Source organism: Plecotus auritus (genome assembly GCF_963455305.1).
Source record: "Plecotus auritus genome assembly, chromosome: 3".
In the NCBI taxonomy this organism is placed as follows: domain Eukaryota; kingdom Metazoa; phylum Chordata; class Mammalia; order Chiroptera; family Vespertilionidae; genus Plecotus; species Plecotus auritus.
The window spans coordinates 177,152,996-177,177,870 of NC_137772.1; the positions used below are offsets into that span (position 1 = coordinate 177,152,996).

The 24,875-nt window shown below is 44.3% G+C and overlaps 1 protein-coding gene across 4 annotated transcripts in view; it reads right to left on the minus strand.

Annotated features, from left to right (window-relative positions):
- Nucleotides 1-21,894, minus strand: part of SPATS2 (spermatogenesis associated serine rich 2) — a 112,434-nt gene extending 90,540 nt beyond the window's left edge. The window contains exons 1-2 of one of the 4 annotated variants that reach the window (XM_080662832.1): nucleotides 21,577-21,894; nucleotides 20,703-20,788 (exon numbers count right to left, since the gene is read on the minus strand). The gene's annotated coding sequence lies outside the window, so the exon portion shown is untranslated. Of the gene's footprint in view, nucleotides 1-20,702; nucleotides 20,789-21,314; nucleotides 21,383-21,553 lie in introns of those variants that run through there. The other 3 variants (XM_080662831.1, XM_080662834.1, XM_080662833.1) reach the window with 3 other exon arrangements.
- Nucleotides 21,895-24,875: the final 2,981 nt, after the last annotated feature.

Genomic DNA, 24,875 nt, shown 5'->3' on the forward strand with positions numbered 1-24,875 from the left:
CTTAACATGATATCCTGAGGATCTAGCCCAGTGCCTGGCACATAGTAGGTACTAGTAAATATCCCTTAAAATGAATGACTCTCCCATCCAGCAACAGCTCTTTCAGGAACCTTGTCAGGATATAGGTCCTTGGGCAGGATCCCTCCTTCCAAACAGTATTTTACTCTCCCCTCCCAGGACAGAGTTCAAATTCTTTCCCTCTAACTCCTCTGTTTCCTTGGCCAGATTTAAGGAACCTGAAGCTAACTCTTCCTGTCCTTGCCAGGTAGCTCAGTTGGTTAGGGCAGTGGTCGGCAAACTGTGGTTTGCTGCTCTGTTGACTAATGAGTTTGCTGACCACTGGGTTAGGGCATCATCCTGATACTCAAAGGTTGTGGGTTCAATGCGCAATCAGGGCACATACAAGAATCAACCAATGTGCTTGCTTCGGCAGCACATATACTAAAATTGGAACGATACTGAGAAGATTAACCATGGCCCCTGCGCAAGGATGACATGCAAATTTGTGAAGCATTTCATATTTTTAAGAGCAAGATGAAAAAGGTAAAGATAAAAAATATGAACAAAGTGCCGAAACCGGTTTGGCTCAATGGATAGAGCGTCAGCCTGCGAACTGAAAGGTCCCAGGTTCGATTCCGGTCAAGGGCATGTACCTTGGTTGCGGGCACGTCCCCAGTAGGGGGTGTGCAGGAGGCAGCTGATCGATGTTTCTCTCTCATCGATGTTTCTAACTCTCTATCCCTCTCCCTTCCTCTCTGTAAAAAATCAATAAAATATATTTTAAAAAAATATATGAACAAAGTGACAACAAATACATATCTGTCAACAAGTGAATCTAAAAATCAAATGAATAAAAAATCTGATGAACAGAATAAACTGGTGAATGGAAGAAACTGGTGAATGGAATTTCAGGATCAGGGGCATGGAAATGGAACAGACTGACAATTCTCAGAGTGAAGAGGGGGTGTGGGGGGGTGCGGGAAGAGATTAGACAAAGGTCTTATATGCACGTATGCATTACCTATGGACACAGACAATAAGGTGGAGAGGGCCTGGGATGGGGTGGAAACCAGGTGGAGGGGAGCTATGGGAGGAAAAGAGAGGGACATCTGTAATAATCTCAACAATAAAGAATCCGTAATAATCTCAACAATAAAGATTAATTTTTTAAAAAACTAAAGCTACTTGCCCTAACAGGTTTGGCTCAGTGGATAGAGCATCAGCCTGCGGAATGAAAGGTCCCAGGTTCGATTCCGGTCAAGGGCATGTACCTGGGTTGCGGGCACATCCTCAGTAGGAGGTGTGCAGGAGGCAGCTGATCGATGATTCTCTCTCATCGATGTTTCTAACTCTCTATCCCTCTCCCTTCCTCTCTGTAAAAAATCAATAAAATATATTTAAAAAAACAAAAAACAAAACTAAAGCTACATTTATTAATATGGGACAAATCTCAAAAACCATCTGAGCAAGTAAAGCAAATTGCCAAAAGATAAGCCAATATGATGCTGCTTTTATGAAGAGTAAAATTTTAAATACTGTTTCCCTTCCCATCTAAGAAGCCAAAGACACATCCTAATATATAAAAAGCCAGGGGCCATCACGACCGAAACAACCAGATAAACAACCGAACAGCAAGCTGCATGGGGTGACCAGGCTGGCAGAGCAGGCAGTGAGGGACAACCAAACGACTGAACAGCAGGCTGCGTGGGGCGACCAGGCCGGCAGGGGGGACACTGAGGGGTGACCAGGCTGGCGGGGAAGGGGCAGTTAGGGGCAACCAGGCCAGCAGAGGGGGGCAGTTGGGGGCGACCAGGCCAGTAGGGGGGAAATAGGCAGCAACCAGGCCAGCGGGGAGGGGGTAGTTAAGGGTAACCAGGTTGGCAGGGTGGGGCAGTTGGGGGTGACCAGGCAGGCAGAGGGGGGGCAGTTAGGGGTGACCAGGCCGCCAGGGGGGGCAGTTAGGGGCGATCTGGCCAGCAGCGGGGGGCAGTGAGGGGCAACCAGGCCAGCAGCGGGGAGCAGTTAGGGGCAACCAGGCTGGCAGGGGGGGCAGTTGGGGGCAACCAGGCCAGCAGGGGAGGGCAGTAAGGGGCAACCAGGCTGGTGCGGGGGGGAAGTGAGGGGCGACCAGGCCCTCAGAGGAAGCAGTGAGGGGTGATCAGGCCGGCAGGTAGGTGAGCGGTTAGGAGCCAGTGGTCCAGGATTGTGAGAGGGATGTCCGACTGCCAGTTTAGTCCCGATCCCTAAAATGGAAGTCAGACATCCTCCGAGGGGTCCCAGATTGGAGAGGGTGCAGGCTGGGCTGAGGGGACCCATCCTCATGCACGAATTTCAGGCACTGAGCCTCTAGTTACCTTATAAACCACTAAGGGAAAAAAAAACTCTGTCAAATATAATCAATTGTAAAACACATCACAAATTCAGAGATTAAATGGGGGTGGGGAGTTGGGGGAGAGGAGATACGCATCTTAGAACCAATGAAATACTCTCTAGTTTGTGTATACTTATATACTAGTATACACTAGGGGCCCAGTGCACAAATTAGTGCACCTTAAAAGGAACTGTGGCCGTGAGGCTGTGGTGGGCACAGGGGTGGGTCTCAGCCCATCCTCCGAGCCCCTGGTCCCCTGTCTGCCAGCAACCCCACTCCCGCCACTGTTCCCACATGCTGATGGTGCCGGCCCTGCTCGCACCCACTGATGGCATGGAGCGACTGGGGCAGAAGCCAGCAGCAGGTGCGAATGCCCAGCGGCAGCAAAGAATTTTCAGTAACCACCAAAGGCTCGCCCCAATGACAACAACCAGTGCCCCACCTTGGTCTGGCGCCCCCACACACCTGATCCACCATCCCACCACAGCCGATGCCCGCCATGTTCTGCACTCTGCCACCTGCCGCTGATGCCCGCCATGTTCCGCGCCCCCCTCCCCATGGTCAGCACACATCATAGCAACCAGTTTTAGGCCGTTTGGTCTATTTGCATATTAGGGTTTTATATGTAGAGATAGCAAAAAATTTTAAAGCATTCAAGGAATTGTCACTGAGTATGTTATAGTGGCCACCTCTGGGGAAGAAAGAAGGGCAACATAACTGCCATGTTTTGTTTTGTTTTGTTTTTTAAAAAAATATGGGTGCTCTCCCTCCTGGGAGTACACTCATGCCATTCCCTTTCCCTTCCCCCTCCCTGTCCCAAGCACTGTTACCATTAGATTCCTCACTCCCAAGCTCCAAGGGCCCTTCTTTTACCTCTATAACTTGTTCCCTAAGCCCATTTCTTTAGGAATTACTTTTTTCTACCTCTATGATTTACCAAATAAATATTCTCTTATTGTTTGGGTCTTGGCTCTGAATTCTTTCCTAGCCAGAACCCAACTACTGAGATTGCTGAACTCAGGTCCAGTCTGACCCAATGGGTAAGACACCTGGTGCCGTCCTGCCACCTACAACATAATGGTGCCACAACCCAGACTGCTCTTACTGTGACTTGGATTGTTTCATCATTGGTAAGCCAGTTGTCCTTGCCACCTTGGCTTGAAGGACATGAATAACTGTGTTCTATTTCCTCCCTTCATCTTTTCCTCTGGCCCTCGTGGTTTTCTCTCTCTCTCTCTCTCTCTCTCTCTCTCTCTCTCTCTCTGTGGTTTGCCGCACTGTGTGGGCATGGGCACGGGTCAAGCATTTAAAAGCTGTTAGGACACTTGCTGCTAAAAGACTCCTATGACAGGATGAGTTGGTCATGGACCAGGGAAGTTTGCACTAGACATCCTGCCGACTGTAAGACAATGTCTATGCACCCAGGAACGCTATAAAAATCACACAAAGCCCTTCCCCCATGGCTTTTCCCTGTCAGGTTACTAGTTCCAATGGAGAGTGACCCTTGCCTTTTGAATGGAAGGATGTTTTCTTCCCTTTCTCTTCCAGAGAGAGAGAGAGAGAGAGAGAGAGAGAGAGAACACACACACACACACACACACACACACACACACACACACACAGCCCAGACGATGTGGCTCAGTGGTTGAAGCGGCAACCTATAAACCAGGAGGTCATGGTTTGATTCCCAGTCAGGGCACATGCCCGGGTTGTGGGTTTGATCCCCAGTATAGGGTGTGCAGGAGGCAGCCGGTCAATGATTCTCTCTCATCATTGATGTTTCTCTCTCTCTCTCTCACCCTGTCTGAAATAAAAATATGTATGATGTCTAAACTGTGGTCTCTAAATAGCATGTCCCAATAAAAGAAACCAGGGTTCCTTAGATAAGTGGTTGATTCTTAACAAACAAATGAGTCTGGGATATTTTCTTGTGTCTAAAGCAAGCAGGCTATCAAAGATTACTGGGGTCCTATTAAGGACACAGGAACCAACTTAAATGGGTTCCCACTAGACTAAGTTGGGACAATATGAATACCAATAAAAATAATGTCAACAGTGCCTAAAACATATTAAACACATAAAAATCAATTCTTAATCATATTCAAACAAACAAAAAACAAAAAACCTCACTGGTCACTTTTTAGAGGTTGGTGGGGCACTAAATCATTTCATTATTCTAAATACTTATTAAGAGAAAGAACCAAAACATTTATTCTGCCTCTCCTGTATAAACTGTATTTCAGAGTAATAAAAAAGTTAATGGCCCTAACCGGTTAGGCTCAGTGGATAGAACATCGGCCTGCGGACTAAAGGGACCCAGGTTCAATTCCGGTCAAGGGCATGTACTTTGGTTGCAGGTACATCCCCAGTGGGGAGTGTGCAGGAGGCAGCTGATGGATGTTTCTCTCTCATCAATGTTTCTAACTCTCTGTCCCTCCCCCTTCCTCTCTGTGAAAAATCAATAAAATACTTTTCTTTTTAAAAAGTTAATGAAGGAAAATTCATCTTTATAGAAGAATCCTAGCTAATAAATACAGAATAACAGCATTAGAAAAATGCTATTTTTTGCAAGCCTTAATGACAGAATGAATCTAGGCAACATTCACCAATGGCTGCTGAAACCATTGATGAAAGGCTCATGGGGAATTTTTAGAAAAGGATGGATCACGTTGACAGTACCCAAACCAACTGATCGAAAGGGAATAACCAAGAATAGATGAAACTAAGAATGGAAAAATTGTTGATAATTGCTGGCTAGATGAGGGCACGTGGGAATTCATTATATTATTCTTTCCGCATGTATAGAATGTTGAAAATATACACAATAAAAGTCAGTTAAAAAAAGATGTAGAGCAAACTGGCATAATTAAGATTAAACAAGCACTGTTGTGAGTATACATGTGTTTCTATATTACAGTAATTCCCCTTATTTGAAGGGTTTATGTTCCAAGAACCCTGTGGATGCCTGAATTGATAATACTGAACACTATACATATATGCTGTTTTTTCCTATACATACTACCTATGATAAAGTTTAATTTATAAATTAGGCAATTCATGGATAGAGTATCCGTTCTTACCATAGATCTTAGCATACAATTTTTTTTCTTTTTTAAATCGAGAACTTTTACCTTTTTACTTAAAGGAAACATTTTACAGCTTTTCTTTGGCATATGTGAATTACCAGCAAACCCTTGCACTTTAGGGCCAGTATTTTTTTTATATAAATCTTTTTTTTATTGATATTTTTTAGAGAGAGTGGGAGGAGAGAGAGAGATTGATTTGTTGTTCCACACATCCATGCATTCACTGGTTGATTCACTGTATGTGCCATGACTGGGGATCGAATCCACAACCTTGGCATATCAGGATGATGCTCTCACCAACCGAGCTACCCTACCAGGGTTTTGGGGCCATTATTAAGATAAGGGTTACTTGAACATAAACACTGTGATACCAAGACAATCGATCTGATAACCAAGATAGCTCCTAAGAGATTATCAGGAGGGTAACATATACAGTGTGGATGTGCTGGACAAAGGGATAATTCAAGTCTTGGGCTGGATGGAGCTGAACACTGCACAATTTAAAATTTAAGAATTGTTTATTTTGGGCAATTTCCATTTAATATTTTCAGACTACAGTTGACCAAGGGTCACAGAAACTATAGAAAATGAAACTGTGGAAAAGGGGGGACTACTTACTATATTCTCCATTTTTATCTATGCATTTGAAATATTTACAGTAAGCAAGGTTTAAGATAAAACTAAAATAGCAAACAATAAAAACAGATTGAGATAGAGCGAAGGAATGTGATTTAAAGCATTCTGAAGTTCCTATATTGTTCAGAGATAATTTTATTTTTATTTATATACAAGAGACCCGGTGCACAAAATTCATGCATGGGAGGGTGGTGTCCCTCAGCCCAGCCTGCACCCTCTTGTAATCTGGGACCCCGCAGGGGATGTCTGACTGCAAACTGGCAGTCGGACATCCCTCTCGCAATCCGGGACCACTGGCTCCTAACCATTTGCCTGCCTGATCACCCCTAACCATTCTGCCTGCCTGCCTGATGCCCCTAACTGCTCACCTGCCTGCCTGCCTAATCGCTCCTAACCCCTCTGCCTGCCTCCGTGATCACCCCTAACTGCCTCTGCCTTGGCCCCCACCACCACAGCTTCGTCCGGAAGGACGTCCACAATGACATCCGGAAGGTTGTTCAGCTGTCTGGTCTAATTAGCATATTATGCTTTTATTATTATAGATTTTTATTGCTTTCAGAGAGGAAGGGAGAGATAGGAACATCAATGATGAGAGAGAATCATTGATCGGCTGCCTCATGCATGCCCCACACTGGGGATAAAGCCTGCAACCTGGGCATGTGCCCTCACTGGGAATCAAACTCCTGGTTCACAGGTCAATGCTTCTTCAACCACTGATCCACGCTGGTTAGGCAAGATACTAATTTTAGAGTTCTGCATGTATGTGTGATAAGAGAAGAACTGTATGTATATAATAGAAAGCAAGTAAGAAGTATAGCCAAAAAAAGTATAAACTAAAATGGCAGAAATAAGTCTAAAAGTATCAGTAATCACACACCATATGTGTGTATGTGTATACAGATTAAATTTATCAAAAAACAGATTATCAGGTTTTTTTCAAATCCAACTATGTATAGAGTACCAAGATACACATAAAGCAAAAGGACCCATAAAGGTGGAAAACTAAAAGGAAATTTGAAGCCCTAGCCGGTTTGGCTCAGTGGATGATAGAGTGTCGGCCTGCAGACTGAAGGGTCCCGGGTTCAATTCCGGTCAAGAGCACATGCTTGGGTTGTGGGCTCGATCCCCAGTAGGGGGTGTGCAGGAGGCAGCCGATCAATGATTCTCTCTCATCACTGATGTTTCTATCTTTCCCACTCCCATCCTCTCTGAAATCAACAAAAAAATATATTTTTAATGATTTCTTTAAAAAAAGGAAAATTGAAAAATAGGTTGTACATTATTAATCTAAACAAAATTTAATATTAATATCAGACAGTAAGATTTAAAACAAAAATCATTTATAAAAAATTTTAATGTTTTTTATTGATTTCAGAAAGAGGAAGGGAGAGAAAGAAAGATACAAACATCAGTGATGAGAATCATCCATCCGCTGCTTCCTATATGCCCCCTACTGGGGATCAAGCCCGTACCTGGGCATGTGCCCTAACCAGGAATCAAACCTGGTTCATGGGTTGACGCTCAACGACTGAACCACAATGGCCGAGCTAAAGCAAAAATCATTAATATATGGTCATCAAAAGAGAGCCCACAGGATTCATCAAAAGAGCACCCCTTAATCTAGAGTAAGACATCCCTCCCCACCATGGACATATACTGTATTTAAGAAGTAGGACCAAGTATTTAAAACAAGAATGTCCTTCCTGAGGTCCTGCCATTTGCAACAATAAGGATGAACCTGTAGGACATCATGTTAAGTGGGAAGACAAACACTGCATGATCTCACTGATATTTGGACTCTAAAAAAGTCAAATACATAGAAGCAGTGAGTGGAACGGTGGTTACCCAAGGCAGGGAAATGGGGCAAAGGGTACAAAGTTATAGCTATGTAGGATGATTTAAGTCCAAAGATCTAACATGCATGATGATTACAGTTAATAATACTCTATTGAATACTGGAAATTTGCTGAAAGTAGATTTCAGGTACTTGTATCACAATTTTTAAAAGGTAACTATGTGAGAAAATGTTAATTAACTTGGCTATAGTACTAGTAATCATTTCACCATGTGTATATGCATATCAAAACATCATGTTGTACAATTTAAATATATATAATTTTTATTTTTAAAACTAATTAAAAATAAAAATGCCCTTTCCCAGGATCCAGACTCCTTGCCCTTCCTTTCTTCCTAACACTCATACCCTCACCTCCATTATCTGCCTGCTTTCAGGCCTAATCTTTTCATGTTCTTGATCTGTGTTTATGCTGTCCATCAAAAGAATCCCCAGATGATTCTAATCTAATCTCATCTCCTTTATTCTAATCCCCACACAGTTCTACACATTCTCTGCTCTGTCCCCCCATCTGCCTCACACCTCTCTCCAAATTTTTAAGCCATTCCACTGTGCCCTACATTTTCAACCTCCACTCTGAAGATTCCCTTCTTGTTCTAATTGAAACCTGGTTTTCCTTTCAGGCCAAACACCCCTCACAGCCCTCAAGTGGTGAAAATTATCTTCCTCCACCCCTCCTACCACTGGAACTAGGGGTGAGGAAAGTGTCCTCCTTGTTCCTCAATGATGTTTCCAAATCAGTCTCCTTGCCTCTTCCCTAAAAAACCTCTACTTGAATATCACGTGAAAACTTTATTACCCACATTATCTGGCTGTGATGGCTAATTTTATGTGTCAACCTGACTAGACGACAGGTGCCCATATATTTGACCAAACACAGAGGGTGTTTTCATCTGAGATTAGCATCTGAATAGGCAGACCGAATAAAGCTGATGGCCCTCCCCAATGTAAGTGGATTATCAACCAATCCAGTGAGAGGAAAAGAACAAGAAGGCAGAGGAAGAGAGCATATCTCTCTCGTGCTCCCTCTCTCTCTCTCTCTCTCTCTCTCTCTCTCTCTGGCTGACTGTGGAGCTGAGTTATCACCAACTTTTGTGGGTCTGTGACTTGCAGATAGCTGATCATGGGACTTCTCAGCCCCCATAATGGCATGAACCAATCCTTAAAATAAATTTCATTCAAGACAGATATATAGATAGAGAAATAATAGACATGGACAGAGATGAAAGAGATCTAATTGGTTCTTTTTCTCTGGAGAGCCCCAACAATGTGACTCTCTACAACACCACTCTTAAGTCCAAATGATTTCAAATTGATGATGTTTCTAACACCGCATCTCTCTGAATTCCTATCTCTTTCTCTAAATTCCTTGCCTCTGATTATCTCACCCTTTACCCATGCATCCAATGATAATGCCTCCACAATCTTAATTTTTGTATTCTGTTGTCTGACCACAACTTAATATTTTTATAGCTGTCTCTCACATATCCAAATTCCAACATCTTTTGATCCCACCAAGCCCATCAATTCATTGATTCAACCATTTTTTTCACCATCTCTTAGTCACTTAATGTTCTCCCTCCTCTCCTTACCTGGTTTAAATTCCACAGCATACATATTCGCTCCCTTGCACATATCCTCTATTCCTTGACACTCTCGTGTTTTGTTCTACTATCTTGGTAAAACCTCTCTATGGTTAAATCTACTCCAAACATACCACTGCAGCTGAATGTGGCTGGAGGAAAAAAACCATACTGACTCATCTCACTTTAAATTCATGACCACAAACCTCAAGGGGTTCTTAAAGCCACCTGGCAATCATACAATATTTCCTGCTTCAGACATTCTCCCACTCTCCTGAACAATTTCATACCTTCTCCTTTCTCCACAAACCTCCATTACCTCCTGCTCCCCACCCTCACTTTCAACTGAGCACTTTGATTCCTAATTCACTGAGAATAAAAACAATCAGAAGAAAACTTTTACAAACTGCTACTGCCAATTTAATCCACCTACTTAAGTGGGTTTGAGATGTATTTTGAAGACAAAATCAACAAAAATTGGAAATGGATCTGACGTGAGGTATGAGGAAGAGAACGGAATCAAAGATGACTTTTAAGTCTTTGCTCAAATATTATTTTCTCAAGACCTCCTTCCTCCCTCCCTTCCTTCTTCCCTCTCTCCCTCCCCCCGCCTTTCTTTCTCTTTCTCTCACATTGAGTCACATGCTAACAGTTAGTTCTATCACCTTTCCTGATTTTGTTTTTGTTTTTTCTTTTTTTTTTAAATATATTTTATTGATGTTTTACAGAGAGAAATGGAGAGGGATAGAGAGCTAGAAACATCGATGAGAGAGAAACATCGATCAGCTGCCTCCTGCACACCTCCCACTGGGGATGTGCCAGCAACCAAGGTACATGCCCTTGACCGGAATCGAACCCGGGACCCTTAAGTCCGCAGGCCGATGCTCTATCCACTGAGCCAAACCGGTTTCGGCTGTTTTTGTTTTTTCAATACCAATTATCACCAACTGAAATACCAAACATTTTACACCTCTGCTTAATATACATCTTCCCCTACCAGACTATAAGCTGCATGCAGGCAAGAATTTTTATGCTTACTTTACTGTGTGTATCAGACAGACAGTAGGCACTCAATAAAATGCTTCTGCCCTGGCCAAGTAGCTCAGCTGGATGGAGCATTGTCCTAGCATGATAGCTTGCAGATTCGTCCAGTACACTAAAAGATTATGAGTTGATTCCTGATCAGGACAAATACCTAGGTTTAGGATTTGATCCCTGGTCAGGGTGCATACAGGAGTCAACCAATCGTGTTTTTCTCTCACATCAATGTTTTTCCCTCTCTCCCTTTCTCTCTAAAAATCAATAAAAACACATCCTTGGGTGGGAATTAAAAAAAAAAAAAAAGTTCAGCATGCTCTCCCTCCAGGGAGCATGCATGGGCCATTCCCTATTCCCTTTTCTTCCCCCATAGCCACTTATCCCCTACCTCTGAGGGACCCCATGAGGCTTGCAACCAGGAGAGCAATGGGCAGCAGCAGTTCAACCCCATCAGTCCCAGCTGGGTCTCCCTCCAGGGAGCACGCCCCTGCCATTCCTTTCTCCTTCTCATTCCCCGACAGGTATGTATTCCCTAACCTCTAAAGCAGAGGTCGCCAACCTTTTGAACCTCACGGACCACCAGTGGTCCGCAGACCACCAGGTGGCCACCGCTGCTCTAAGGGACCACATGAGACTTGCAACCAGGAATGCAATAGGAAGCAGCAGCTTGTCCAGGGCTAACCCCCTGAACCTGTTTCCAAGGCCCCCTTTTCTCTAACTTCCCAGAGAGCCAAATCAGCCCAACCTAGGCTCTCCTGTTACTTCTTTAGCCCTTCCTTGTTTCATTGTCTTAAGTATATTTTTGCTGTGGTCAATAAATTCTTGCTTTCTTTTCTTTTTTTTTTTTTCTTCCTTTTTTTTGCTTTCTTTTCTAAAAAAAAAAAAAAAAAAAAAAAATCATCTGCCAAGAACTCTAATAATATACTTGGGGTTATTTCACAATGGAAATGATTAGCCATTAGAGTGTGAAAGCATGATGTGTTCTCAGCTTTACTGCCTAATAAAAAATGTAATCATGTAGCCCAGGTGGTGTGGTTCAGTAGTTGAGCATCGACCCATGAACCAGGAGGTCGTGGTTCAATTCCTGTCAGGGCACATGCCTGGATTGCTGACTCAATCCCCAGTGTGGGGTGGGTAGGAGGCAGCCAATCAATGAGTCTCTCTCATTACTGATGTTTCTATCTCTCTCTCCCTCTCCCTTCCTCTCTGAAATCAATAAAGAAATATATATTAAAAATGTGATCATGTCAAAACTGAATATAATTCTACTTAATCTTACTTAAATGTTAAGATGTCAAGTAACAAGTAATCAGGATGAAGGTATCAAATATCCCTCCTTTTCCAGGAGCTTTTCCTGGAAAAGTTAGATGCCCAAGCACAAATTTAGTCCTCATTGTTGCATTCCTTTGCTCCCAAATTACACAGCATCACATATTAATACCTTATAGTCTAACTTATAGGATCATCATAACATTACAGGACAGGCAGACCAATGACAAATGTCAAATATGAACTTATAAAAGACTGACATAAAGGAAACTCATACAACTTAACAAAAGGAAGATAAACAACCCAATCAAAAAATGGGCAATGGATGCCAAAACCGGTTTGGCTCAGTGGATAGAGCGTCAGCCTGCGGACTCAAGGGTCCCAGGTTCGATTCCGGTCGAGGGCATGTACCTTGGTTGTGGGCACATCCCCAGTAGGGGGTGTGCAGGAGGCAGCTGATCGATGTTTCTCTCTCATCGATGTTTCTAACTCTCTATCCCTCTTCCTTCCTCTCTGTAAAAAATCAATAAAATATATTTTAAAAAAAAAAATGGGCAATGGACCTAAATACTTTTTGAAAGAAGACAGAAGGAAGGCCAAGAGACATATGAAAACATGCTCAAAGTCACTAATCATCCGAGAGATGCAAATCAAAACGACAATGCGGTACCGTCTCACACCTGTCAGAATGGCTATCATCAACAAATCAACAAACGACAAGTGCTGGCGAGGATGCGGAGAAAAAGGAACCCTCGTGCACTGCTGGTGGGAATGCAGACTGGTGCAGCCACTGTGGAGAACAGTATGGAGTTTCCTCAAAAAACTAAAAATGGAACTCCCATTTGACCCAGTGATCCCACTCCTAGGAATATATCCCAAGAAACTAGAAACACCAATTAGGAAGGATATATGCACCCCTATGTTCATAGCAGCACAATTCACCATAGCTAAGATTTGGAAATAGCCTAAGTGCCCATCAGCGGATGAGTGGATAAAAAAACTGTTGTACATCTACACAATGGAATACTATGCTGCGGTAAAAAAGGAGTTCTTAAAATTTGCAACAGCATGGATGGAACTGGAGAGCATTATGCTAAGTGAAATAAGCCAGTCAGAGAAAGATAAATATCACATGATCTCACTCATTTATGGAATATAATGAACAACATAAACTGATGAACAAAAACAGATCCAGAGCCAAAACCGGTTTGGCTCAGTGGATAGAGCGTCAGCCTGTGGACTGAAAGGTCCCAGGTTCAATTCCGGTCAAGGGCACGTAACTTGGTTGCGGGCACATCCCCAGTGGGAGGTGTGCAGGAGGCAGCTGATCGATGTTTCTCTCTCATCGATGTTTCTAACTCTCTATCCCTCTTCCTTCCTCTCTGTAAAAAATCAATAAAATATATTTAAAAAAAAAAAAAACAGATCCAGAGACAGAGAAACATAGATCAGACCGTCAAACCTCAGGAAAGGTAGGGGAGGGTGGGGGTAAGAGGAAGAGATCAACCAAAGGACTTGTATGCATGCATATAGGCCTAACCAATGGACACAGACAACAGGGGGGTGAGGGCATGAGTAGGGGGGTAGGGGGGTAATGGGGGGGTAAGGACACATATGTAATAACTTAATCAATGAAGAAATTTTAAAAAAAGACTGACATAAAATATGTACAAGCTTTGAGTAGAGATGAAAAAGATTACCCAACTAAGCCTTATCTAAAGCAATGTCCATGTAACAAGGAATTAGATAAACCATCTCAAGAAATCTCCTGGGTACTGACTAGTACAATGTAACAAAACATCAAGTTTATATCTAAACTAAATGGCTAATTTAGTCTAGGGTGGTTCTATACCACCTACCATTCAGGTACAATACTTTAGCTTCCTGTTATTTTATCTTAATTATAGACAAGTTTCACCATTTTCATCAAATGTGAGGGAGCTTCTTATGATGAGATCCTTGTATTGAGAGCTTGTGCAGGATATGGAGTTAAGCTATGAAGGCAATATACTATCTATATAAAAGCCTAAGAGATCAAACGACCAGATGTTATGATGCACAATGACCACCAGGGGGAAGACGCTCAAAATGCAGGAGCTGCTCCCTGGTGGTCAGTGAGCTCCCACAGCGGGAGCGCTGCTCAGCTGACCAACGGGAGACAGACACAGGGCTCACGGCTGGTGAGGCCGCTGTGGCGGCGCGAGCCTCTCCCAATCAGGACTGACTGGGCGCAAGCCCGCAGCAGGCGCAGTGGGGCCGGGATGAACAGGAGTGGTAGGCAGGAGTGGCAGGCAGCATTGGATTGCAAGTTTCAGCCTGATCCCACGCCAAGAGACCCCACCGGTGCACAAATCCAAGCACCGGGCCTCTAGTAAAGATATAAGATAGCCAAACAAAGTAAGCTGAAGCCCTAACCAGTTTGGCTCAGTGGATAGAGTGTCGGCCTGCGGACTGAAGGGTCCCGGGTTTGATTCCAGTCAAGGGCATGTACCTTGGTTGCCGGCACATCCCCAGTGGGGGGGGGGTGCAGGAGGCAGCTGGTCGATGTTTCTAGCTCTCTATCCCTCTCCCTCTCCCTTCCTCTCTGTAAGAAATCAATAAAATATATTAAAAAAAAAAAAAAAAGTAAGCTGAAGAGTCACTTCCATCACACACTAATGCATACTTTAAGTCAGTGTAACAGAAGATAACCAGGAAGAACCAGCAGTGAGCTGACCACACTGGTATGCTGTAATGAGAGACCAAGTGGATAATTTAAAGAAAAGTACTGCTCTACTACTGGTGTTAGCCTTGAAACAATGGCAAATCATTTACTACTGGACACATCATATGTACCCAAGAAAGGAAGGACTGCCAATTTTTCAAAATGGTCTTTTCAGTCCAATGCAGGTCAATAGGAACTAACATCATTAGCAGCATCTTCAAATACAAAAGACATCTCCATGTATCCACAACTAGAGGCCCAGTGCACGGATTTGTGCACTGGTGGGGTCCCTCGGCCTGGCCTGTGGGGATCAGTGGACCTCCATGCCGCCACAGGCCAGCCTTACCCACCAGCTCGTTAGGCTTCAGCCCGCTGTCTGCATCAATCCCACACAGCACAAAGTTGTGCGTGAAGGGGCAGGCGGCTGGGGAGGAACCGAGCCCAGGCTGGGTGCTGGGCCATTCCCACTCATCCCAACCCCACTGTGCCTGCCGCAGCTGCCACTTGAGGCATGCAGGGGGAGTGTCCACAGGAGAGGCTCACGCTGCCAGCTGCGCTCGCCAGCCATGAGCCCCGCGTCTTGTGCCTGTCAGCTGAGCTGCGCTCTACTGTGGGAGCGCACTGACCACCAGGGGGCAGCTCCAGTGTTGAGTGTCTGCCCCCTGATGGTCAGTGCACATCATAGCTACCGGCCGGTCGTCTGGTCACTTAGGCTTTTATATATATAGATATATATATAGATGATTCTTCTACAGTCACATAATGGCCTCATCACATACTTCTTTCTTCTCCTCAGTCCCAAGACCCTTTTGCCAATTCTGGAAAACACACATACACATCCTCCACAACTAGTAATCATGTAATTTTGCTAATTAAGTAATGTAAAAATCCCCCCTACTAGCAATCCAAGGTTATTATTTAGGTTTTGAACTAGTAAGAATTCCTAGCTAACCCCTAACCACAAATTAGTCATTGAACAACGATTGAAGAAATTGCCTTTAAGCTAATGGCTATATCCTCAGATACTCAGAATGTTTTTTTTTTGTTTGTTTGTTTTTTTAAATATATTTTATTGATATTTCACAGAGAGGAAAGGAGAGGGACAGAGAGCCAGAAACATCGATGAGAGAGAAACATCAATCAGCTTCCTCCTGCACACCCCCCACTGAGGATGTGCCCGCAACCAAGGCACATGCCCTTGACCGGAATCGAACCCGGGACCCTTCAGTCCGCAGGCCGACGCTCTATCCACTGAGCCAAACCGGTTTCGGCTGCAGAATGTTTTAAGGGCCTGGGGCTGCTATAGAATCTGTGTTGGAGATTATGTATATTCCAAGAACCCACCCTTATACAGGCCGCCATGGTAGATTTTAACAAGGATACTAAATGCTGGCCTCTGACCAATGCTTAATATCCAGTAATCTAAAGAAAAGGTGTTTACAAACTTTAAATCTTTAGAAATATTTCAGAATCAACACAACACCTCCAAGGTAATATGGGCTCACTAAGTCTCCTATGAGGTTCCCAAAATATGGCAAATGAGCCTGAAGCTCCTTCATAATCCATTAACCTCAAGAAGCAAGATGTAGGGATAACTAACCTCCTTGTGACATTTAGAAATGAAATGAGAGGTAGACCCATCAGAAGAGACAATTCATGTCAGTCTGCAGCTATTTCAACCTATTGTATTTCATACTGTGTGTCAACTTTCTCAAATATGGAGGGAAAGAAAATTGAGTTAAACAAATAACTTCAGCCAATTTTACTTCCGGTATTATAGCTATATTTAAAGCCTGAAGTATTTAAAGCCTACAGCAGACACTAAAACCTTATTCAATGAATAAAGAAAGTATACCAAAGATAAGCAGTAATCAGTAGCTCATACATATAAAACATTTTAAAATGAAAAAAGTACCTTGAATTTCAATCAAAGGCAGCAAAATAAACTGAAAAAGCTCTCCACTACTGACACATTTTTCACATACACATAATGTTCTTAAGATGATTATCCACACTTATAGGTATGACTGAAAAGATCTGCACATAACAAATGGCTCCTTCCACACTGGATACATTTCACACTTTAGAACAGAAACTCCCATTTTACTCATCAGCTAAAATGTTTACAATTTTTTAAGAGTAATTTTATTGCTAAGTTGAAACATGTTTTAATGTGCTTGCCAGATGTCATGATACATAAATATAAGTAGGCAGAAGCTAAAAGAAAGCAATCAAAACTAGATAAATCATTTCCTTTGAATCATTTCCAGTACAAGTGTCCTGCAAACAGTACAGAAAACGTCAGTAGAGAAACATCATCCAGCAAACATAAAGCCAATTGCTACCTTCAGATGAACACATAATAAAATCACCATTTACAAGTAACCAAGCTTCCTCAAAAAATTAAACATTGATTACTATATAACCCAGAAATCTCACTTCTAGGTATATACCCACAAGAATTGAAAGCAAGGACTCAGATATTTGTACACCAATATTCACAACAGAATTATTCACAACAGCCAAAAGGTGGAAACAACCCAAGTGTTTATGATGAATGGATCAATCAAGTGTGGTATGCACATACAGTGGAATATTGTATAGTCCTAAAAAGAAATGAAATTCTGACACAGGCTACAACACTGGTGAACCTTGAGGACACTGTGCTAAATAAGCCAGACACAAATGGACAAATACTATGATTTCAAGTATACAAGATATGCAGAGTAGTTACATTAACAGAGACAGAAAGTAGAATGATGGTTGCCAAGGACTCAGAGAAGAAAGAATTAGGGAGTTATTGTTTAATAGGTACAGAGTTTCAGTTTAAGAAGATAAAAATGTCTAGAGGTTGATGGTGGTGATGCTTACGCAGCAATGTGAATGTACTTAATGACACTGAACTGTACACTTAAAAATGGTTTAAAAAGTAACTTTTGTTATGTGTATTTTACCACAATTTTTTTTTTAAGTAACCAAGCAAGAACACGATTAAACTATTGTGGCAAAAATATATCAGGAGAAGTGGTAAAAGTCTGTAACAGGCATGCTTCACTGTCATCCTGCAGAGCCTAGATGACTTACCTGAAAGTCAAGATCTCAAAATAGAGACGGACATACCATTTTCAAGTTGCTACAGATATATATTTATACTATGGGCCCAGTGCATAGATTCGTGCACCTTGAAAAGAACTGTGGGCCATGAAGCTGCAGTGGGCACAGGGACAGGTCTCAGCCCATCCTCCGCACCCCCGTCTGGCCCCTCCCGCCACGGTGCGTGTCCATCCTTCCCCTCCCCCGTCCTGTCTGCCAGCAGCCAGGCTCCTGCCACGGCTGCTCCCATGCACTGATGGTGCCGACTCCACTCAGATGATGGCACAGAGCAATTGGGGCTGGCGCCAACAGCGGATGCGAGTGGCGGCGGCTGCCCTGATTGCCCCTCAGGAGCAGGGGGAGGTGGAGAAGCCCTCAGGGGTGATTGGGGCCAGCATCGGGTATGAGCAGGGCCAGTGCTGGCAGCAAATGTGAGCGCCAGACGGGACCATGGTGCACTGGAGCAAAGAATTTTCAGTAACCACCAGAGGCTCACCCCAATCATAGTGACAGGGGCTCCGCGTTGGTCTAGCGCCCCCGCTCACCTGCTCCACCATCCTGCCCTGGCTGATGCCTGCCATGTTCTGCGCTCTGCTGCCTGCTGCCGACACCCACCATGTTCCAAGTGCACCCCCTGGTGGTCAGCACACATCATAGTGACCAGTTGTTCAGTTGTTCCGCCATTCAGTCTATTTGCATATTAGGGTTTTATAGATAGATAGATACCAAGCAAATGAAGAAACTGAACTATATTCTACAAGAAGTCATCTGTTAAATAAATGAATGGGTTCCCCTTCCCAACAATTAAATCAGAAAAATAAAAAGCTTTTCCTTCCAATCTCCAGTGGAAGCAGCAAGATTGAAATAATCAGTTCTACTTCTTCTATCAAAGAAGCACAGTGGATCTTAAAGAGTAACTGTTAAGTTCCCAATTTTAACATGGTGGCTCAATAGTGAGAAACTGCAAACAGCAATTTAAAAAAATAATAATAACAACAATAAATAGTACATGCAAACATCCTTCACTGCTATTATTAACTGACTCTGCACAAGTTACTTAACCTTTCTGAGCCTCATCTGAAAAATGGGGATAATGCTTATAACTATCTTTTAAGGATTGATTGAAGATCTTATAATATGTATAAAACACACTGAGTTCAATGCCTAGACTACAGAAATGCTCAACAAACAATTCCCTCTCCTGCCATTCACTAGTATCTGTAGCCCTTTGCTACTCCTGGATCAGCCTCCAGGGGCTATGCTGATGTTTTGGCCAGTAACCTATGGCTCTTCCCTCAGGCCCCAGCTGTTTCTCTCAGTTCTAGTTGTTTCACTAGGGGTTTCTAAGAGGATTCTATCTATATTTAGAGATAATTCTAATACCAACTGTGGACTCAACAGGTGCTTTGAGGGCACTTGAGTACTCAGCAGTTTTCCATTGTTTTCCTGTGTGAACTAGTTTTGATTCCACAATTGGCTGTCTTTTTTTTTTTTTTTTTTTAATGTATTTTATTGATATTTCACAGAGAGGAAGGGAGAGGGATAGAGACCTAGAAACATCAATGAGAGAGAAACATCGATCAGCTGCCTCCTGCACACCTCCCACCGAGGATGTGCCCGCAACCAAGGTACATGCCCTTGACCGGAATCGAACCCGGGACCTTTCAGTCCACAGGCCGACGCTCTATCCACTGAGCCAAACCGGTTTCGGCCACAATTGGCTGTCTTGACTTCTACAAAGATGAGTGGCATGTATGCACAGCACGCTGGCAGTACACCAAACAGAAAATGAAGTGTGCTCACAGGACAAACCCTTAGTAAGATGTGTTAGCCCTATTATCAGGACCCCAGATTTGGTAAATCACAGGAGGCGTCAACACTCAATTAACTCTAGAGATGTAGCCCACTAACCCAATCTTCATCTAAATAACTAATATTATATCAGATCCAAGTTGCAACCAATTCATGCTGCTTGTATTACAACCAAAACTAGAGGAGGGAGAGGGCAGGAAGAACCACCAGGCAATGAAGATTGATTTATTTATTTATTTAAATATATTTTTATTGATTTCAGAGAGGAAGGGAGAGGGAGAGAGAGATAGAAACATCAAGGATGAGAATCATTGATCAGCTGCTCCCCACTGGGGATCGAGCCCAGAACCCGGGCATGTGCCCATGCCCAGAATGGAACCTGGGACCCTTCAGTCCACAAGCCAAGGCTCTATCCACTGAGCCGACCAGCTAGGGCCAGCCAGTGAAGATTTAAAGAAGACATCCAAAAGAGCTGGGTCTGAATTCAGCTTTATTTACTAGCTCTGTGACCTCAGTAAATTATTGCACCTCCTAATTTATAAAATAGGAAATAATTGTGAGGATTCAATTAAATGAGATAATGTATGCAAAATAATCTTAGCACCTTGCCTAGCCCACTGAAAGAGATCAATAAAGAGCCATATTATCATTAATGAGGACACTGCTCTCACTCCTTGCTTTGTTCGGTTTTTATAACATATAAGGAAAGTGACAATTTACATAATTATTTTTGGACCTTTATAAAATGGCCTAATGCTACTAGCTGAGAAATAAATATAAACTGATGAATTCCCAGAAATCTTAGATGAGTCAGCAAAACTTAATGCCCAACAAATAAAAAGCTTAACGTGGACTATTTATAAACACAGAAAGGTAGCTACAGTTTCAAAACCAGCAATCTTGTACCTAATACCATTCATTCAAAATTTAGTCTGGAAATCCAAGTTATCAAGGAAATACTTCCCCACAATATTTTCAAATAAGGTGATTTTCAAATCGCCTTCATTCAAACTGGAAAATATGAGGCAGCCTGATAATTTGAAATCAGCATCAAGATTTTGAGGCAGCACCCAAGCTCTCTCACGAACATAAAACCGGTAGCAGATGGTACATGAACATTTCTCAGTGAGAAACTGCAATTCTAACAAAGTACAGATAACTCGATTTTATCAAGGCTATTCATCACCTTTTGGTCTAAATAAAAACAAACTCTTGGTTCCCTCTCAAACACCATGAACTCTGCATTATCACTGACCTGACTCAAAAGCATAGATAGATGCCGGTTTCTGGCGATCTGTCCTCTCCTGCTTCATTAACCACAGGTAAAATACATACTGTAACCTGAGCAGAGGAGACATAATTATTACAGGTATGCTTTATCTATGAAACGTACTATAAATGACAACCAAATTACTAAAAGCAGTTTGTACTCCTTAGCAGAGAAAGATCCACCTTCTAAAATAACCCAATCATCCTGGGTGAATTAGGAGAACTCTGGTCCATCTACCCTACACTCGCCAACTAGATCTACCTTCTGATTTAATTCAAGCCCAAACCACATCTATTTCATTTCTCTGCCCCACTTCGCATAATTTTCCGTTCTCTTCCACCCTCCCAATTCCAAGAATGTTCTTTTATCCCCCCCTCAATTCCAAAAATACTCTTCTATCTCTTATTTTCAAATCCCACTTTACCCCAAATCTTAAGGACCTCCGGCACTCATGCAGATGACCTTACGCATTCCCACTGCATTCCCACTTCATTGTACTTCCACTCCCAAATAACCCATTTTTTCATTATTTTCCATCTCTCCTTGTTTCTTAAAATCCAATACCCCACACACGGTTACACCAGAGAACTCCCTCACCCCATTGTTTCCCCGGCCTATGCCTCTGGAAACACCCCAACTCCGACCGGTGTGCTTCGGCCCGCCCCACTGACCCCAAACACCTTTCACCATCTGGGCACTCCAAGTCCCAAGGGCTCACTTCCCCCTCTCCTCCGTACCCAACCCCCAACAACTACTCTTTCCCCCGTGCCCTCCCTCAAGCCCGCTCTCAGTTCCTCAGCGCTCCCTTTATCCTTCACCAACGCCCCCCTCCGCACCTAGCATGCTCAGCCTCACGTACGCCGGGCCCCCGCAGTCGCCGTGTCCTCCCAGTTCCGGGCTCCGCGTCCCGGACGCTCCAGGGTCTGTGAAGAGGAAAGCAGCTCCGCCGCCTCCTTCGCCTCTTCTAGAGCCGCCGCCGTCGCCGCCGCGCTCCTCCCCCAACCCTCCCAGAGCGGGACGCCGCCCCGCCCCCTCCCGCCCCTTTCCCCGCTTCCCTCCTCAGCCGGCCCGTGGGCTGGGAATCGCAGTGGCGGCTAGGGGCCGGCGCGCCTGCGGATCCACACCGACCTCGCCCGGGCTCGAGCTGCTCGCCCCGCCCGGAAGCCCGCTCGGGCGCGTGCGCGCCAGCCAGCCAGCGCGAAGGGCGCGTGCTCGCGCCGGCGCGAACCTGGCGCGCGAGTGGAAAGGCGGCGATATCAAGGCGGGCTTCGGCCCGTCGCGTTACCGTTACCGTCGTGACCGGGTCTCTCGCGCCTGAGTTGAGGGGGGCGGCCTCGCCAGGGATTGGGATTACGGGGAAGGGAAAGGGCTGGAAGGGTAGGTCGGAAACAAACTAGGTAGAAGTGGGACGGGTGGAACGCAAGCTTGCGTCCACAAGCAGAACTGTCGGTGCCCAGACCGAGCGGGCGGCGTGGGGGTGGGGGATCGCGCTCTGGTAGTGCAGCGCCCGAGCTGGAAATGCCGGAAAGAGCCGAAACTCTCCCGGAGGCAGCCGAAGGTGGGCTCCTCGAGGGGCACCACGCGAGGGATTTTTTCTCTCTAGGTTCTGGCCCGGATTTGATCTCTCAAGTCGCCCTCCCTTTCGCCTCTCACGTCTCCGCCCCGTGAATTTTCCACCACTTTCCCCTTAGCCTGCTTCCAGACCCAATTTTTTACAAAAGGCCACTTAAGAGCCACCAACGGCGGGAAACCGGGAAGTCCGGATTTGGTGGCCGCTCAGCCTCCTGGGAGGCCGGTGGGGGGTGGGACGGGGTGGAGACGCCGCCCAGGCCTGGAGCGCTGAAACATCCCGAACAAGTTGGAGGTTCTCTACGCCAGCCACATGCCCTCAACACACTGCCCAAATACATTGCTGAGTCGGTGTTCTGGTCTCAGCTGCCTGCATCCTTCTCGTAGGCTGCGGTCAGTCTCACCGCCCGTCGAATCTTTCTGTTAAATAGCCCTCTGTCTTTGTGGTCAGATTCCCAACCTCCCCAAGGCCAGAACCACCTTTAATATCTGTGCACCTTCCTAGCCAATGTCCTGCATGGGTGAAGCGCTCACCCCACTGGTCAGCCGCCGTTTAGGAGCGGCTATAGGCTGGGAATTTAGATAAGCAGCATTTTAAAAAATCAGGCCCTGGTGGGGTAGCTCAGTTGGTTAGAGCATTGTCCCGACACACCAAGGTTGTGGGTTCTATCCCCAGTCAGGGCATATACAAGAAGCAACCAATGAATGCATAGATAAGTAAAACAACAAATTGATGTTTCTTGTCTCTCTCCCTTCCTCTCTCTAAAATCAATAAATAAAAATTTTTTAAAAATTAATCAGAATCTGTCCTTGTGTTTTTATCTTTTGAGGTCAAAGCCTAAGGGGCTCTAGACAAACCTGAGTGTGTGTGAATGTGTATAGCCACAGGCACGATGCAGTTTTGGTTTCCACGTATTTGTTATTTATTGCAGTTGCAGTACACGTTATGGAGTAATATAGTACATTACGAAGTCATCCGGGCCTTTGGTTTTAAACTTTGTGCAGAAGTCCTCAAACTTTTTAAACAGGGGTCCAGTTCACTGTCCCTCAGACTGTTGGAGGGCCGGACTATAGTTAAAAAAAAAAACTATGAACAAATTCCTATGCGCACTGCGGGCCCAGGACGAGTCGGCTGCTAAGCAGGACAGGCAGCGGCACCCAGCGGGCCGGATAAATGTCCTCCGCGGGCCGCATGTGGCCCGCGGGCCGTAGTTTGAGGACGCTTGCAGAGAGTCAAAAATACCCTGGAACGCACTGACCCTTGATTAATAATGCCTAATCTAATGCAACCATATCATTTACAGATCTAAAGAAACAGAAGAGTAAGTCATCCAACGAGTTAGTGCACTGCACCATGTGTTGCTTCCTATTGGATATTCTTCCAAAGATTCAAATAGAAATTGACATAAGTACCCAATAAGTGGTAGACATTGTTCTAGGCACTGGGTCACTTACAAAGAAGAATAAAACAATGCCATATCACCAAGGAGAGTATCCAGTTCTAAAAGAGGATGTAAGATATTAAATAATCCTATATAATGAAAGGCTAATATGCAAATTGTCCCCTCAGGAGTTCAACCAACTGGGAGTTCGACGACTCACTATGATGTGTGCTGACCACCAGGAGGTGGCATGGAATGAAGGAAGGCCCTGATCGACCCTGATCGCTAGCCAGGCCTAGGGACCCTACCTGTGCATGAATTTCGTGCACTGGGCCTCTAGTTAACTATAATAACATGTGGTAAGTGCTAAAACAGAAAAGTCCAAAGTGTAATGAATGACAAACTCACAATTCCCTTTCCCTCCCATAACGAGTGGGAACAGGTGGATAACTTCTGGTTAATAGGAAACTTCATACTAAAGAATGGGACCTGAACCAATGGGATCCAAGATCATATTCCATAATGGCTGATTTCACCTACCAAAAGTCACTCTGGAAACACCTTCATTATAGGGCATGTTGCTGCTGCAAAACTAATATAGTTTCTTTGGGAGGAAAATAAAGTCCCCATTCTTGGAAACCTTATGATCGGTTTAGGAAAAACATTATGCCTCTCATAAGAGAGCCCCTGAATTAACAGGGGAGTTATTTCCATGTGGATACCCCACTCAAAGAATACAGGTGGGTTAAGGAGCACGTCTAGGCCCAATCTAGAAGGAGAGCTGTCAAACATTGGAAATTTAACAAGATAAAGAGTATCAGCCCTAACCGGTTTGGCTCAGTGGATAGAGCGTCAGCCTGTGGACTGAAAGGTCCCAGGTTCGATTCTGGTCAAGGGCATGTACCTTGGTTGTGGGCACATCCCCAGTAGGAGGTGTGCAGGAGGCAGCTGATCGATGTTTCTCTCTCATCGATGTTTCTAACTCTCTATCCCTCTCCCTTCCTCTCTGTAAAAAATCAATAAAATATATTTTTTAAAAAAATCAATAAAATATATATATTTTTTAAAAGAATATCATATTCACCCTGGCCAGTAGTTCAATGGTTATAGCATTGGTCGAAGCACCAAAGGGTCTCAGGTTCCATTCCCTGTCAAGAGCATGCACCTGGGTTGCAAGTTTGATCCCTGGCCCCAGTCGGGGCATGTT